Genomic DNA, 15470 nt, shown 5'->3' on the forward strand with positions numbered 1-15470 from the left:
CCAGACTATGGAATTAACTTTGCACTCTGATCTGTCTGCCTTTTGAGCCTAGAGAGGCAACATGCCATAATGGTGAAGGGCATGGGTTCTGGAGCCAGTCTAGGTTTGAATCCTTGTTCTGCCAATTACTGTCTTTGTGGCATTGAGGGAACTTCGCTTGTGGTTGTCTCAGTTTCAGTCAAATGGGAGCGATATTCATAGTACCTACATGGGTTAATAAGTTAATACTTGTCAAGCTTTTGGAACGGGGCCTGGTACATGGCTGGTACTATGTGAGTGTTAAATTAAAACAAGATCATCAGCCTTCCTAGAGTCTCAAGACAGGACGGCACACTCATGTGAGAGCGAAATGTAAAAGCTCATGACACAGGCTTGCTTTAGGCTGCTAGACAACCAAGGGTGGCTTTTATTTTCCTTGCATGTGGGGAGTTGAAGTTTGCCTTGATGTCTTCCCTGGCTCTTCTTTGGCAAAAACACTGCAACCAGGGTTCTTGGGGGAGGAAACCCGCAAACTTCACGCTCCCGCTGGCACAGAGATGCAGAATTGTCAGGAAGCAGTTTTGCTTCCAACAGAATTCCTGAAAGAGTGTACTTTACTGTCATGAAACAGTCAAGGGGACGTCTGGCTCTAAGGACCCTCCCTTCCTGGCAGCACTGGGCGAGCTGTCTTTAGCCAGATTTTCTCTAACTCCCCCCACCAAAATGCAGCCAGGCTCTTGCAGAAGGAGTGAAGTCATCTTCAGGACACCGTGCATGAGACCATCTCCTGGGCGTGTTTGCACTTTAGCAGATCGTCGTTCACCCCTGAGATTCTGGGATCTGGGAGGGGCCCGTCCTCCTCTTCTGCCTCCAGGGGAGTGAAGACACACGGAGTTCTCTTTGCAGCTGTGCACTGACTGCTTTCCCACTCGCAGGCTCTGAGCTCCGTGCAGGCAAGAACAGGGCACAGGTGAGGTGTTTAGTAAGTGACTGTTTCCAGAATTGGATGATGTGTGGGTGGTTCTGGGCTGCCCGGTTTTCCAGGGCGAAGGAGCAGGATCAGCCGCCTGTGTAGTTACACAGAAAGGCCCTGAACTTGGCTACTGCTCTGCTGTCATGGTCTTGAAAGTCTTAATAGTTTCTAAAGAGGCTCCATGGGTTGTATGGTTGCTCTTATGGAGGAGGCGTGACTGCCCCCGAGTTCTCTGTCCCCAGCCCTCAGGACTTCCGAGAGGCCTGATCTGTCCTTTGGGTGGTGAATATCTAAAAAGACGTATAGAAGTTTAACAGTCTTACTTGGTCAGTGCTCTATTGTGTATGCCCTTGGGACTGCACATTAAAATGCTTCCACTGCCTTCCTGAGATGATGCTCATATCGGCTGCTCTTTTTCTTCCGTTAGTGGGTTTATTTCCATTTATCCAGGCTTACAGGTAAGCACGGCCTTTTGCCAATCAGGTTGTTATCATTTTGCTCAAGAACGATAATAGGACAGGCCTGCCAAGGTAGAAACAAATGCACAGTCTCTTCTGCTGAGTTGGCCAGGGCTGATGGGAGGATGGGCTGGCTTGGATCATTCCAACCAGGGACTTCTCCAGCGCGTGCAGTTTCGGGGAACTTGGGTATAAAAGAATGAGCAAGAGACAAGGTCTTTGCCCTGGCAGAGCTCAGAGCCTAGGGGACAGAGCAGACAGAGGGAAGTCACATAACAGCACGGATAGGTCAGTGCAAGTGCTGCTGTGTGTTATAATAGAACCACAGGGAGTTAGGAGTGTTTGCCAGGGAGAGGAGGTCAGGCGACAAGAAAGGCATCAGGAGGAAATGATGTTTGGGGAGAGAGGGGAAGGCGGATTTTCTCAGGCGAGGGCGTGCGGATGGGGAGTAGAGGGAAGAGCATGTGCAAAGTGACTGCTGTGGGAGGAAGTGGGGCGACATTTGAGGGGTGAGAAGGACCAGCGTGGAAGGGCAGACAGGAGAGGCAAGAAGTAGGGGAGGGTGCAAAGCAGAGATTTGGGTTTTGGTCTTGGTCCTTAGCACAAGAAGTCACTGAAGCCAGTAAAGAGACTTTCAGCTCTGTGTTGTTAAAACTGATCTGTGTGAATTAGGGAGGGCAGATTGGAGGGGACAAGAGTCGGGAAGGGCGCGAGGAGGAGGCTGTGCCACTGGCCCAGACGAGAGCTAATGGGAGCTTGGACCAGTTGGTGCATCCCTGGAATAAACAGAGGCATATTTAAGAAGGGAAAGAGTGGCACCTGGTGATGTCTTGTTATGGGAAGACTCATGAGCTTCCCTGCCTCATAAGAGAAGTAGACGTTGAATGAGTGTGGGAATAGCGCTGTACAGGCAGCAGGCATTCAGTGAATATGTTCTGCCTTCCTTGTCCTTGAATCTGGGCTTCTGAGGCTCTGTCAGCCCTTAAACCAACCCTTGGAGGTGTCTGCACAGCTTCAGCTTCTCAGACAGTTCCAGAGTGTCACCTCTCACCTTTGTAGACCCCGTCTCCGTGCAGCTGTGGCCCACCTTGCTCTGGGACTGGGTGGGGAGCATCCCATATTGACATCACAGTCAACCAGGGCCCTGGAATCTTTGTTCTCATGGTGTTGAGGCACACCTCTGTCATCACACCCTTGCTGGCCACACTCCCAGGTCCCAGGCGAGGGGAGATGCATGCTGGCAGCTAAGCACAGAGGTGGGGTTGTGGTCCTCTGGCCGCAGTCCTCTGAGGGGCTCTTGGTAATGGAGCCACAGACTGAGCACTGTCTACTGCAAAGAGCAGGAGAGCAGAGGGGCAGAATTCATGTGGGTTTCCATCTTTCGTGATGACTGGGAGGAAGGGAATTGCAGAAAGGGCCCTGGGGAGGGAGGCGCTCAGTAGGGGCCCATGCCTTACTGTATATGCACTAGTATATATGCACCTTAATGTCTTTGCACATGCTTTAATGTATATGCAAGCTGTGTGCCCGTGGGGGTGTGCAGGTGCACGCTTATGAGCAGTATATAATTCTGTTATGTCTGTCTGCTTGCATGCTAGTGTTCATATCTGCATGGGCATGTGCATGTATGCATGGCTCTCTGTGTATGCACATGCATGCTGGGGCATGTGGGATGTATGTTTCTGTGTGGGCGCATGCATGCACACCGTGTACTGGGGTGCCTGTGTGTGTGTGTGTGCCCTTGGAGGAGCCCTGGGTCTAAGCAACCCTCTCCCCAGAGTCACACATGCCCCCAGCTGCCAGCAGGTGGCCCCTGAGCACCACGCGCTGGGCTCTGGGGAAGGGGCCAGCCACGTTCCTCCAGCCCTCTCCTTCCTGAGAATCACTGCAGTGAGGACCGCAAGATTCCTCCTCACTACTCTGGTCTCTCGGGCTTTATCCCTGAGGATCTGCCTACCCTAAGTTCCACCCTCAGCCCACCCAGAAGCAGAGGTACACCTAGTAGTCATGGGAGACAGTGGGTATAAGGAAGAGGATTCTGATGTGTGGCCAAGGACCTGAGAGTGGCAGGGACTTACCTTTACATAGAGTGAATGAGTGACTGCTCTTGGTTCTGCTCGGGACTCTTGCTGAGAGATGCTGGCCCTACACCCAGGTGCATAGGGAAACCCCTGGCCTTGGCTGAGGCTGGGGAGCAGCGCGGTCTGAGGGTGAGAACTAGTCTCTCTGGACCACAGAATGGACAGAAGACAATGCCTAGGGATGCTTACTAACCTCTGGTTGAAGTGACATGGAGGCCAAGTGAGGCAGACAGATGGCATTTCTCTTTCTTGGAGGCGTGGCAGTTCCATCACCCATATCTCACAAAGACAGCAACCGACTGCATGCACAAAGACAGCCAGTCTTTATTTAATTTTGACTGTGTGGCCTCAGGACACTTTGGAAGGCTTGAGAAAGAACTAGGGACTAAGTTGGACTTGACCACATTCCTATAAGAGCCACTAGAAGGCCAGGGAATTGACTATGACCTGAGTTATCTCCCGCATGCAGCCCCTGCAGAACAAGCCCCACGTCTGTTTCTGGGTGCACCTGTACCCAGTGTGGAACTGAGTTGGGGCCGAGCTGGGGCTGTCCCTCACTGGTGACTCCATGAGCAGGTGCTGTAAGGGGCTAGTCGGCACAGTCTGGAGCACCTGGCAGAGGGTGGCCTGTGTGAGGCCAGCTGGCCTAGTGGAGGTGATGTGGAGATGGGTAGAGCTCTCCCTGAGTCTGGATGAGACCTACTGTGGTGGTCCCGGGTGGAAACTGAGAAGGAGGGCTCAGGTCAGACCTTTGTAGACTGTCTGAACTGGAAAAGATCTGAGCCATCAGACAGTCCTGTGGTTTTTGCAGTTTCTTTCAGGGCCCTGGGGGTTCCTGGGATATACCCTAAGGCAGCCAGTGATGGTGGGAAGGGAGTGGAGAGAGAGAGAGAGAGAGAAAGGGAGAGACAAGACTCTGGACCCCTAGCCTTGGTTCCATTGAAGCAGCTCAGCTTTTTATCCTGAGGACAAACTGGAGTTCATTTTTAATCAAAGGAGTATTTATTGAGTGCCTACTGTATGCAACTCAGTGTTCCAGATTCTAGAGCTATTTGGAGACCAGGACATACAACCTCCCTGCTCTTGACCATTATATTCTAGCAGGGAAGGCCAGGAAACAGACAAATAGGTCAGTTTTGGGTTGTAAGTGATATGAACACAATAAAACGGGGCATGCAACAGAGTGACTTGGCGGGGAAGGAAGAAGTGGAGATACTTTAGATCCTGTTTAAGGATGGTCTCTCTGAGGTGATATTTGAGCTGACGCCTGAATAATGACAGTGGGAAGAGCATTCTGGATAAGATTTTGTTTGAAGAAAAAGCTCTGCGGAAAAATTTGAAAATCACTCAGTTAGTCTTTTATTTATATTCATTTATTTAAATTTCAAAGGTAATACATATTCATTGTAACAATTTCAAACCTTATTAATGTATATAAAGTCAAATGTAGAAGTAGCTTCTTTCCTCTTCATCTCCCCTCCCCCTACCCCCAGTTGCACTTCCTGGAGAGAATCCCTTTATCGGGTCCGTGGATAACCTCCCAGATTTTTCTCTCTGCATTTGCAAATATATATGTTAATTTCCTACTTTATCTCTACTTGCCTGTCTCATAGGACATGCAAGCTTCCCAAGTCCAAAATGGACTCTGGAATTTCTCTACTAAACTTCTCCTCCCCCCCCCCCCCCGGGCTCTCTCATCTCAGTAAATACCACCACCAGCCCACCCAGTTGTTCAGGCCCCAAATTTGGTGCCATCCTCAATTCCTTCTTCACTTACTGTCAGACGCCAAGGGCAATCCACTAGCAAATCCTGTTGGCTCTACCTCCAAAGTATGCCATTATCTGGACACTTCTCTCACTTTCCACTGCCAGCTACCTGGGCTCAGCCCCCAGTCCATCTTGCCAGGACCTCCTCACTTCTCTCCGTTCTCTCATTGGTATTTTCCTACAATACATTCTTCACCTGGCAGCCAGAATGATCTTTTAAAAATGGCAAACCTGGTCACGTCCCTCCTTGCTTAGTACCCCAGTGGCTTCCAAAACTCTCTTCTCTAGTCTCATCTTTTCCCTTTCTCCTTCTTATTGGTTATCCTTTGTCTTCCTCCTACAGGGTCTCTGGGCCTTCTATTTGCTGGGCTAGTTCTTGGTCATCGTTCTGATCTTAGCTCAGTATTCCCCTCCAGGGAGTCATCCCTGAATGGCTTCATGTGTAATAGTCTCGCCTCTGCCCTGTCCACCTCTGTACCCCCAAACATGCTCTATCATATCACCTAATTTTATTTCCTTTACATAGTACTTATGTCACTGGAACGTATCTTGCTTATTAATGTCCTTGTTTATCGTCTGTCTCTGCCTCCAACTGAACAAAGTCTCTGTCAGGGCAGAGATCCTTGTGTGCTTATTTACAGCTCTCCTGATGAACAGGGGAAAGTTTTCCCAGATTGTTGCTAGTGAACAAGCCTCTAGACAACATTCTTGCATATGGATCCTTGGGTAATTGTGTAAGGGATTCTGTGGGCCAGATTCCTAGAAGTGGAATTTCTAGGTTGAAGATAATATGCTTCAACTGTGATAAGGTATATCAAATTACAGCCCAAATTATTGTGCCAATTTACATTCCCATTGACTTTGCTTGAGAATGCCTTTCTCCAAGTCCTTGACAACACCGGATAATAGAAATCTTTTCCTTGTTTTGGCCTATGTTATGAGCAAAATCCAAGTATTTTACTTTGTTTAATTTGTAGTTCTTTGACTATAGGAGATTGAATATTTTTTCACAAGATTTTTGGTCATTTGTACTTTTTCATTTGGGTAATAAACATATGGCTGGCCCATCCTCTAATATGGGTCTATTTGGAAGAAAGAATAGATTATAGGTAGACAATTGCCAATGTTGACCACACAGGATTTGGCTATTTATTATTTTTTTCTGCGTTTATTTCTGTCTTATTGATTGGTAAGAGCCCTTTATGTTCAGTGGCGTTAATTTCGTTACATATGTTGCAAATATTTTCATTATGTCTTTCCTTTGTCTTTCAGTATTAAGGTTTTAACATCTTTAAACAGAAACAGAGATGGATCTTTAACTTTTCTATTTCTGTTAATGGGAAAATTACAACTGTAAAGTTTTTAAAACAATCTATAAAAAAGATATTATGTGAAAAGTGATTCTTCCTCCCATTACACTGAGCTAACCTTGGGTATCTTTTCAAATTTTTCGTGTTTACATGTACATTCATCATTTATTTATTCATCAGCCATTCATTCCTCTAGCAAATAATTATAAGCCATTTATACTTCCAATATGTATTGGGTATTTACTTTATTCCTGACATCATATTAGATATATTAAAAAGAGGATATATGCACATTATCTTTTATTTAAAATTTTTCTTGGAACATGTGCTTTTCTTTATTCATTTTTTTTTTTTTTTACATTTCAGATGCTTCTATAATAACACATCCATATCTACCTCATTGTTTTTAATGTTTGCTCACTGTTCTATTTCATGCATAGACCAGAGCATTTTTAATCTGTCCTCTCTGATGGACATTTACATTGTTTCCTGTGTGTTTGCAATTACAAACAATGTTGCAGTGAGTATCCTTGTAGCTATATCTTTACCGCCATGTGCAAATATATCTGTAGGGCAGACTCCTAAAATGGAATTGCATTTTAAGTTTGATAGACATTGCCAAATTGTCCTCCAAAACTGTGTTTCAATTCACACTTCCATCAGATGTGTGAGAGTGCCCATTTCTCTACTTTATTTGCAACCCTGGATATTATGTCTTCTCAATTTTTGCAAACATAAGGCTGAGAGTGGTGTTGCATTGTTTCATTTTGCATTTCCCTAATTAGCCATGGAACTGAGATTCCTTTCATGTATTTATTGGTCACCTGTATTTTTTTCCTATAAATTGTCCATATTCTTTCCTCATTTTTTATATTGAGTAGTCTTTTTAAAAAATTTAAATTGACTTGTAGATTCCATATAGTATGAATATTTAAGCTTTGTCTGTTACATGTGCTGCAAATATTTTCTCCAAAGCTGTCTTTAGCCTTTTAATGTTGTTTATGGTATAACCCCACCTTTTTGACCCTAAGGTTCCCTAACGTCTTCCTGTAGAGGTCTCAAACTATGTTTAGTTGCTCGTCTTTCTCTTCCCAGCCTAGAGTCTCAGGTGATCATACTCTGGAGGACTGCAGGTGAATCCTGACCGAGAGGTGGGGAGTCTTCCTTCACTGGCTTTGCTGTGGCCATTTCTCCTCTGTTGACAGAGCACCTCATCATTCCTTCACACGCATTTTTGTTTGTGTAAACTTTTAAGACTTCATGTCTTTTTCTTGCTTAAAATAGTCTATTACGCAAAACACAAGTGGCCCCCTCATTCTTGTTTTAGATGATCATTTCTGAAATGACCCCAGGAGTCCTAGCGATTCAGGGGAAATGACTCAGGGCAGTCTTTGGGTTCGACTGAGCTGGTGGAGGAAAGGCCCCGCCCCTCTTCAACCTGTGTATTTCTGCCTGACCTTCTCCATGAGGAAAGCAATGTGCGTCTGTGCCCAAACAAGCCTGGAAAACGCTACTGTAGAACGAGGCCTTTATTTCCTAAAACCTGTGAAGCACCAGGGCCTCCAACGAATGCATCTCTTTTACACTGTAATCACTCCCTCAGCTTTTAATAAGGAGGCCATCTTGGAGCTCTTGTAGCCACACACGGCTGGATGTTCTTGGGTGTGCACAGGGCAGATTTTGGTTAATAGGCTATCATGGGATTTTTCTTTCTTTGGAGAAGGTGCTCAGTGGAAAGATTCATTAGTACCTCTTATTTATTTATTTTTAGAGCATCATTAACCTGCATTTTCTCAAATACATAAATGTGCCCATTTCAACCAAGAAGTTTGTCTGGGGCAAGGATGCAGCAAGACAGGAAGTGAGTGGAGAGTCGTTTTTCACCATACCAATCTCTAAGGATGACAATGACCTGTGGCAGAAAAGCTGCTTTTGATTGAAGTAATGGGAACCCCAGCCATGAGGAAAATAATGACAATAGCCCTCCTCCCCCCCCCAGTTTTGCTTTCTTCATTTTCAGTTACCCACCATCAATTGTAGTCTGGAAGCAGATGATCCTTCTTCTGATGGATCCTCAGAAGACCAGTAGGAGCCAAACATCTACCAAACCACTCACCTCATGTCGTCTTATCACAGAGGCATTCTGTCACCTCACACCATTGCTCGGAGAAGGGTGAGTGCAGTGACAGAGAGAGAGAGAGACCACATTCACATGAATTTTATTATAGTCTCTCATTATAATTGTTCTATTTTATTATTAGTTATTGTTGTTAATCTCTTACTCTTCACTTAGAAGTGAAACTTTGTGGTAGGTTTGTATGGAAAAGAAAAAGCATAGTATGTACTGGATTGGGTACGATCTATCCACAGTTTCAAGTATCCACCGGGGGTCTTCAAATCCCCTTCTAATAAGGGCTGTGGGGACTATTATATCTTTTTTTTAAAAACAAGAAGCCCAGGGTAGGGTTGTTTTAGGGTTGCTTAATTCAGCAGCTTGACAGGGATCACGACTTTTTGCCTCTTGCGTAATATGACTGTTGGGGCTCAGGGGTCATGTGCACATCCAGTCCTGCACAGTGTTTTTACTGCTGGTGGACTCTCCATCACACCTCTTCATAAGAGTGAAGAAACCTTCTTTTGAAGGCCCAGTCCAATTCCCTCGGTCTTGTTTGTCAGAGTTGAGGCCCATGTCCGCTCCTAGACTGGTCACTGCCAAGAGAGTGGGATTCTTTCCAGCAGTGACTGCCTGTTCATGAGTTCACCCTGAGGTAGGGAGAGGGTTGCCTTCTGTTGAGGGGTGGTTACCTGCTCAAAATTAGAGAGGGTGCTGCTAGTAAGGAAGGGGGAGGGGAGAGGCAACCAACAATGGTTACTACTACCCTTCTTTTATTTTAGTCAGTCAGCCAGTTAATCAACTAATTAATTAATTATATTTTCCCCAAACGTTAACGTGATTGTTGTTGGAACAACCTGATCCACTCACTATTTTGAGGTTTTGGAGTTTAGGCCAAATGATTATACACAAGAAAGAGAGTGCGCATGCGCATATCTTAAATCAGGTCCTACTTCTGGAAGGGGTACTTTGTAGGGGGGCGAATAAAACTTTGTTGCTCCAAACACAGCTGAGCATTCAAGAGACTGAATAGTTGATGTTGCAAAATAAAGATGGAGATTTATGAGAGGCAGAAGTAGGTGCACAGTTCCTTTATAAGGTCCTCACACTCTCTTTGAATATTAAACACGCACCATCCAATTACACAATTTCATCTGTTTGAGTTTACATCTGTTGAGTCTGGTAACAAAGCTGTCACTTATGAAGAAAAATTTCAATTAATTCGTTAATAATAATAATAATAATAATATTATTTTGGATTGGTCGAGAGGAGTTTGGGCATAAGGCTGGTGGCTGGTGGCTGAATAGTGCTTGGCTTGTTCTGGATATTTTCTCTCCATTAAACGAAGCCACAGCTTTCGTGGTTTTTTTTGTTTGTTTGTTTTGTTTCAGACGAAAATTTGGAGGCTTCACATGTTGGTAAAAGAGGACAATGGTGTTGTACAACTTGGATTGTGTTAAAGGGGTATTACAAACGTTCATGAAAGTTGGCTTTGTGGCAGGTGATGCTTGCAATGTGTAGATTCCCATTGACAGGAATGAAATTGTATGTGTTCTGACTAGGGCTGCTGCTGGGTTCTGAAGACCCTGGAAATCTAGTTAAGTCACACGCAGCATGTGTCGTTCCCATCATGGCAAAGGTAACAAGAAGCACTGTGCCCTGAGTTAGGATGCTTGTGGTACCCAGGGAATGCCACAGGCACCAGAGAATGCGAATTATGCCAGCTGTAGCTCCGAGCTACTTGAGCGAAAATTGACCCTCCAGGGTCCAGAACCCACTCCAAATTTCCTCCTGCTGTTATGCTGCGGTAACAGAAGAGGGGAAAGAGAAGGCTCACTCCTTGCTATGTTTTTTATATGCTTTCAAACATCAGAACTGATTCTCCAAAGTAATTTTTCTGTATGCATCCAGACATTTGGACGATGCAACCAGGGGTCAAATCTTGAGCTTCCATAACAAGTCATCCTGAAATCAGATACCATTCTCAGCCTTGGCAAATCTTTTCCCACTACTCAGAGCTCCAGAGACCTGGTGGTCCTGTCCTCTTGGGGGGCGGGGCTGGAGGTGCATACCGATGGTGGTGATCTCAGCATGGGGATGAGTAGAAAACAAAGGATGATGTGTGTGTGTGTGTGTATATGTGAGAGAGAGAGAAAGAGAGAGAAAGAGAGGAGGGGAGAATGCGCTTGTTTCTAAGAGGAGCTCTGGTAACAGGTTTCTTGGGTAAATGAAAGTTGTATTGTCTTCCATCAGAGAGGACTTGAAAATAAAGTGCTTTAATGCTAATACTGCAGATGTCTGCAGGAAACTCAGCACCACACCGAACACTGTAGTTAGATAGCTGTGCAAAAAAGTACATGAAGGAAAGGGCTAATGTGCAATACTTCTATTTAAGATAGAAGGAGGAAATAGAAATTGTGATAGCATGCTATTTCAAGTAATAATAGAAAGTACTTGATGTTTACATGGTGAATGGATCAATACTAATTCTGTAGTCAGTGCACATACAGTAGTTTGGATTATACAAGTGATAGATGCACTCAGTATAGCTGAAATTTCTACCCTGCAACACTTATTTCTTACTGCGTGTTAGATGGAATTTTCCACCCAACTATCTGGAAGGATTTGCATAAGAATGGTGATAGAGCAGTATTCTTTAATGATGTGCTTTTCTTTGTTAAACTTCAAAAATGTCTATGGTGCATGATGAGGTTTGGGTGAATTGCCAAGCTAATGCTTTTATATTTTCTTTAAAGAGCTTATCTTCACTGTGTTGTGGGAGTTACTTTATATTGTGGTTATAAAGGCAGTGGCAGTAAAGCCGAATTTGTAGCAATCCCCAATAAATGCCTCCTCCTCCTGCTCAAGGGCTTGGTCCTGCTAAAAGGGGAATTTGGGAAGGCACTTGACTGCCACTGGTGCCGTTGGTGATGATGAGTCAGTTGGACTTGTGCTATGTTCCCATACCTGGTTCTTCTCACCAAGAAGCCAGGATGCCATTCTTGTGCTCAGACAATGGCCCCTTGTTAGCCTAAATCAGCACCGTGCCTGTCAAATGGCTTGAGATCATCCCCAGGCCTGGTGCTCTCACTGAAGATGAGTTGAATTATTCAGATCAGAGCCTGGGAGCAAACGCTGTTTGGTAAGCGACCTTTTTGTCCTCCCCACAAGAACCTCATGTTTACAATGCGAGGAGGAAAAGGGGCTGGAATCTTGGGAATTCCAAGAATGCAGCCGACAAGCAAAAGAAGCTTTCCTTCCTGGGTTGTGCACTTCGAGACATGCTCTCCAGATTCTGCTCCACAGCAAGGATTTGGAAGTACAAAGGTGGAAAAACAAAGCTCCAAAGCTGGAGCCTGCCAGGGTAGTCCAATAGAGGCCTTCAAATTAACCTCAGTTTCAATGAAGCAAAGAATGTGAAAGCCAAGAATGGAAGGAAACTTAAGATCACCTAATCCGATCCTTTGTCTAATGCAGGAATCTCTTTCCCAACACAGCTTCATGGCTTGTTGATCGGCAGTTGCTTCTTGAATATGCCCAAGGACAAAGAACTCACTTCCTCTAAACAGCAGGGACAACAGATGACATCATATGGAAGACTTACTGCGTGCCAGGCTTTGTGTTAAGCCGCTGAGATTCGTGATCTTTTTAATGCTCACAACAACCTTAAGAGATAGGAAGTATTATTGCCACAACCACTTTACAGATGGGGAAACTGAGGCTGTATATGTTGCGGAGAAAGGATTTATAAGCTGTGTTCTTTTTTTTTTTTTTTTAAAGATTTTATTTATTTGTTTGACAGAGAGAGATCACAAGTAGGCAGAGAGGCAGGCAGAGAGAGAGAGGAGGAAGCAGGCTCCCTGCTGAGCAGAGAGCCCGATGTGGGACTCGATCCCAGGACTCTGAGATCATGACCCGAGCCGAAGGCAGTGACTTAACCCACTGAGCCACCCAGGCGCCCATAAGCTGTGTTCTTAACCCCTGTACTTTCCTGCCCAGCCTGCCCCGTCATTGATTGGCAGGCTTGGTTGTTACTTTTCTGTTCCCTGGAAACATCTGGAATATACCTTGCTTCTCTTTCACAAGATAGCCCTTGAAATATTTAAGGCAGCTTTTCTATCTCTCCAGTTTCCCTTTTATTCTATTCCATGCCAAACATTCCTTTGTCTCAGTTTGGTGAGTTCCTCTAGACCCATTCCTGCTTACCAATGCTCTTTTCAAAACATTTGTCATTTACTTCTTGAACATTTTGAAGAGACCTCATAATTGTTTTCTTTTATTAGGAGGCAGTGGGCTTTGTTGGTGGCATCTAACCATGAAGGCATCTATTCTGGGTGCAGAGGCTTTCCAAAGAGCACATGATGAACTTTTTCCACAGCTCTTTTCAGGGAGAAGGCATTTAAAAAATCCAGAGCATTAAAATAAGCCAGGGTTGAGCTTCGATGTCATTGCTGGTGGTAGAGGCGATGTTGGAATAAAGGACAGAAGCCTTCTTGCAAAGTGTTTGTGGTGGTCCTATGAGGCCCTATGGGAGGCAGCTGCTCTTGGATCTCATTCAGTATGACCAGGATTCTCTGTAGCTCACTAGCATGTCACCGTGTTGATTGGCCTTAGCTTCTTGCCTTAACCTCTTCCCTCTTGCCTTGTGAAAAGGGGTCGTGTTGTTGACTCTTGGGCATATTTCTCATGGAGTTCTAGGTCTGATTCAGGCGACCTGGGGGCATGCTGTGTTACCTTGGGCAAATCACTCACATCTATGGGCTTTTAGTAAGTATACTTATCTCTTAAAGGGGGTAAGTATATTATTCTAACAGTATTAAATTAATTAAACAAGGGGCGCCTGGGTGGCTCAGTGGGTTAAAGCCTCTGCCTTTGGCTCCAGTCATGATCCCAGGGTCCTGGGATGGAGCCCCGTATTGGGCTCTCTGCTCATTGGGGAGCCTGCTTCCCCCTCTCTCTCTCTCTCTGCCTGCCTCTCTGCCTACTTGTGATCTCTGTCTGTCAAGTAAATAAATAAAATCTTAAAAAAAAATAATTTAATTAAACAAGGAAGCCAGTAGCCTCATGTCCCTCTAATGCTGTGGGCAGCCTACCTAAGCCAACCAAGATCTAAGCCCCTCAGTGCCTCCAGGTTAGGAAATCGAAATGCTAAGGACAACCAGTAGAAAACAGCCGACTGGGCTTTCACCTATAGCCAATCAATAGTTTCCTGACTTTGCATCTACTTGTCTAAGACCCTCTTCCCAAGCTACTATTGGTGGACACTGCTAGCCACTTCCGGCTTTGTGCTGCCTGGGCTCGGAACCGGTTTTGCTCAAATAAAGTCAACATTTTTAATAGGCCTCAGTTTATCTTTTAACACTCCTAGTGTCAGAAGAAACGGGAGACCCCCCGCGCCCAGGAGCAAGGTGCCACCGAGCGAGCGGGGTCCCTGTGGAGGCCGTGGTTCTGGAGGCCCCTGGAGGCAGGTGGTGGGTAAGTCCTGGGCCTAGTCTGGCTCTGCAGCTTTTGCGCCTTTTCAGGCTTTGAACATTTCTTTTTCAGGCCTGTCTGCAAACACCCTGTGGGACTGGGTCGGACTCAAAATCCGGCCTGGATTCGATTTAGAAACGGAACCGGTCTGGGGTTGGATTGGGTCTGATTTAGAAACCGGACGCGGGTGAGGTGGGGGTAGGGGTCGGGGTAAGAGGGTGTGGCGGTGGGGTGGAGGGGACTTGGAAGCCTGACCTGACTGGCTTCGGATTGGGTCCAGTTTAGAAATTGGTTCGGGTTCGGGTCGATGGGGTTCGGGTCTGTCTGTCAGTCTTCATCTGGACTGGGGTCCACGTGAAGGCCTCATATGAAAAAAATTTGGTTTTAGGGCTGAACAAGTGGCCACAGTGGAGAACCTTTAACCTCATTAAGCTTATCTGTTAAAAGGTGCCCTAGAGAGAGAGAGAAAGGGGCTTCAGCCAAGCAGTCCCTAGACAGGGACTGGGGGAAAATCATTCTTCCTCCTCTGCAGTGTCTGGTGACTAGGATGGGACCTGCTGAGACACCTCGGTCTTTCTGGAACCTGCAGCTGGCATCCTGGGAAACCCGAAGAAGCCGGAGCAGGGTGAGACTTCTCACCAAAGTCAGCTCTGTCTGCGGTGCCTGGTCGAGGCAGGAAGGTAAGATTTCGCGGCGTCCCCTCAGTTCCAAATTCACATTGGGCGGAGGAAACGTTTATCCATCCTTTCTCTCAGGGGCAGCTATTGCCTCTCCTTGGTCTGGTTTTGTGTCCGGAGAAATTGGTTTGTCAACCTTTGTGGGGGAGGGGTGTGCTCAAAAATAGGGCTGGACAGAAATGTAAGTTATACTTCCTTTGCAGCTTGGGTTCTAGTAGCTGTTGCCTGCTCTCAAGGTAATTGTGTCTTTCTTCTGGTTATCTTGGAAAGTAGCTCTGTATCTTGGGAGGGTAGTATCTTCTGTAGCCTTGGGAGGAGCCCTGTTGTGTCCATGGGTTTGTTGAGTACTGCCAGGAATAGTTACTGCTTGTCCAGCTGACACCTGGCCCAATGGTTGAAAGGATTTTTTTAAAAGGTATGTCTGTGGTCAGAAGTTAACCAAATTCAACGTTGATATTCAGAGCCTGGTAGGAACTGTTTAAAAAAGCCTTGTCCCCTAAGCTAAAATGAAACTATGTACCCACTGGGAAAGAAAACATTCTGAAGGCATTGTGGAAGGCTTTATTAAAACATTCCAAGGAAACACAGCTCTAAATCTAGAACATAAGAATCTCTCTCTCTTTTTTAAAGTAAACTCTA

The 15470-nt window shown here is 45.7% G+C and overlaps 1 long non-coding RNA gene across 3 annotated transcripts in view; it reads left to right on the forward strand.

The window, feature by feature from the left end:
• Positions 1-625: 625 nt before the first annotated feature.
• Positions 626-15470, forward strand: part of LOC123392476 — a 706642-nt gene continuing 691797 nt past the window's right edge. Inside the window, exons 1-4 of one of the 3 annotated variants that reach the window (XR_006607196.1) lie at positions 626-949; positions 8568-8741; positions 14051-14157; positions 14687-14834. This is a non-coding gene — a long non-coding RNA (uncharacterized LOC123392476). The remainder of the gene's footprint in view (positions 950-8567; positions 8742-14050; positions 14158-14686; positions 14835-15470) is intronic. The other 2 variants (XR_006607197.1, XR_006607195.1) reach the window with 2 other exon arrangements.

Source organism: Mustela putorius, unplaced genomic scaffold, assembly GCF_011764305.1.
Source record: "Mustela putorius furo isolate JIRA1106 unplaced genomic scaffold, ASM1176430v1.1 tig00000580_pilon_pilon_pilon, whole genome shotgun sequence".
Lineage (NCBI taxonomy): Eukaryota > Metazoa > Chordata > Mammalia > Carnivora > Mustelidae > Mustela > Mustela putorius.